Source organism: Vipera ursinii (genome assembly GCF_947247035.1).
Source record: "Vipera ursinii genome assembly, chromosome: 2".
Classification (NCBI taxonomy): domain Eukaryota; kingdom Metazoa; phylum Chordata; class Lepidosauria; order Squamata; family Viperidae; genus Vipera; species Vipera ursinii.
In genome coordinates this window covers 276,381,801-276,384,662 of record NC_139513.1, presented here as the reverse complement: position 1 = coordinate 276,384,662, position 2,862 = coordinate 276,381,801, and positions in this window count along the sequence as shown.

Sequence of the window (2,862 nt, the reverse complement as noted above, 5' to 3'; positions counted from 1 at the left end):
ATCTATCTATCATCTATCCATCCATTTCTATCTACATACCTATCTACCTATCATCTTTCATTTGCTACTTTTTTCTTTTTCCATTCTAGACTCCGAAAAACAAGTGAGTTTGTACTAGGATTTCAAAATCCTATGTGATTTGGGATCATGTGAAATGATCTTTTTGCAGAGAAACATATTGTTCCTGCATTGGTGGCAGTTCACATCTTGTCCTGAACATTACAAGACAATTAGTTCTGATCTTTAAAAATCCTAGTTAACTTTATCAAATAATTTTGGCAATACAGAGATTCACAAGTCAGACAGGATGAAGTAAATTTAATTTAATTTAATTTAATTTATTAATATTTCTATACCGCCCTTCTCCTGAAGGACTCAGGGCGGTGTACAGGGCAAGAATAAAACACAGAGATTTACAAAAAATAAAAGATAATTAAATACATGCCCGATTAAAAATACAGTTAATAAATAGTAAAAAACGCCAATAAAAATAGTAAAAAACCCCACCAATCCCCCCTCAGGCCAGGCCGGCTTGCTCGAACAAGTATGTTTTCAGATCGCGGCGAAAGGAGCGAAGATCGGGCGCCGTCCGGAGCTCAACCGGTAACTGGTTCCATAGCTCCGGGGCGCCCACAGAGAAGGATCTCCCCCTGGGGGCCACCAGTCGACATTATTTGACCGGTGGCACTCTGAGGAGACCCTCTCTGTGAGAACGCACAGGGCGGAGGGAAGTAGACCCCAGCAGCAGGTGTTCCCTAAGGTACTCCGGACCCCTGCCATGTAGGGCTTTAAACACCATTACTAGCACCTTGAATCTCACCCGGAAGACAACTGGTAACCAATGCAGCTCACGGAGCAGAGGTGTGCATGGGAGTATCGGGAGACTCCCAACACAACTCTCCCGGCTGCATTCTGTACCAGTTGGAGCCTCCGGGTGGTCCTCGAGGGAAGCCCCATGTAGAGAGCGTTGCAGTAGTCTAGACGAGAGGTCACGAGCGCGTGAGTGACCGTGCATAAATCATCCCGGCTTAGATAGGGCCGCAACTGGCGCACCAGGCGAACCTGGGTGAAAGCCCCCCTAGTCACAGCCACCATGTGATCTTCCAAGGTGAGCTGTGAATCTAGGAGGACTCCCAAGTTGCGAGACCTATCTACGGGGGGTAATAATTCACCCCCCATAGAAAGAGATGGAATATCCGAATAGACCCGGGATGAAGGTATGCAAAGCCACTCAGTCTTGTCGGGGTTGAGTTGAAGTCTGTTCCTCCCCATCCAGACCCGAACCGCCTCCAGGCAACGGGACATTACGTTGAGGGCATCACTGGGGTGGTTTGGGGTCGAAAGAAAAAGCTGGGTATCATCAGCATACTGATGATACCCAACTCCAAAGCCACGAATGATCTCACCCAGCGGTTTCATGTAGATGTTGAACAGGAGAGGCGAGAGGACCGACCCCTGAGGAACTCCACAAACGAGAGACCTCACGGTCGACCTCTGCCCTCCTGTCAACACCGACTGCGAGCGTCCCTGGAGATAGGAGGAGAACCACTGTAAGACCGTGCCTCCCACTCCCAATCCCCTGAGACGCCGCAGCAGGATACCATGGTCGATGGTATCGAAAGCCGCTGAGAGGTCTAATAGGACTAGAACAGAGGAATGCCCCCTGTCCCGAGCCCTCCAGAGATCATTCACCAGCGCGACCAATGCCGTCTCCGTGCTGTGCCTGGGCCTGAAACCTGATTGGTACGGGTCTAGATAATCCGCTTCATCCAGGACCAGAGGGAGCTGATGCGCCACCACACTCTCAACAACCTTCGCAAGAAAGCGAAGGTTGGAGACCGGACGAAAGTTGTTCAATACAGCTGGGTCCAAGGCAGGCTTCTTGAGGAGAGGCCTCACCACCGCCTCTTTCAAGACGGCAGGGAAGCTACCGTCACTCAAAGAAGCTGATATAACTGCTTGGAACCAGCTGCGTGTCCTCTCCCGGGCTGCATAAACCAGCCAGGAAGGACACGGGTCCAATAAACATGTGGTGGAGCTCAGTCTCCCCATAATCCTGTCCACTTCCTCCGGAGTCACAAAATCAAACTCCTCCCAGGTGATATCGACAAGACCGCCCACGTCCTGATCGCCAGACTCTGCCCAGTCAGAGTCCAGACCGGTCTGAATCCGAGCGATTTTGTCCGACAGATAATTGTTAAACTCCTCGGCACGACCCTGCAAGGGTTCCTCCCTCACCTCCTGATTAAGGAGGGAGCGAGTCACCCTAAACAGAGCGGCCGGGCGATTATCTGCGGACGCGATAAGGGTAGAGAAGTGATTAGACCTCGCCACCTTTAGCGCAGCGAGACCTAATGTAGGTTCTTAGTCGCAATCGGTCGGATTCGGATCGGCTGGACCTCCAACCGCTCTCTAGGCCCCGTCTCCGACGCTTCATCTCCCGGAGCTCCGCGGAGAACCATGGAGCTCGACGGGATCTGCATCGGGTCAGGGGCCGCAAGGGTACAACTCGGTCAAGAGCCTCAGTGGCTGCCCTTTCCCAGGCTTCCACTAAGGCATCTGCCGAGCTGTGAGTGGGGGAGGCAGGTGGGGACCCCAGCGCTGCCTGGAACCTCTCGGGATCCATTAAGCGTCTGGGGCGGTACCATCTAACTGGTTCCACACACCCACGGCGGGGGGTAGCAAAACGGAAGACCAGCCGCAGGAGATGATGATCGGTCCATGACAGGGGCATAATAATTGGAGAGCCCCCACCAAGATCATCTAACCACCGACCAGATAAGAAAACTAGGTCAAGGGTGTGGCCTCCCTCATGAGTCGGTCCTGAAATTACTTGCGTCAGGTCCATGGCCGTCATGGAAG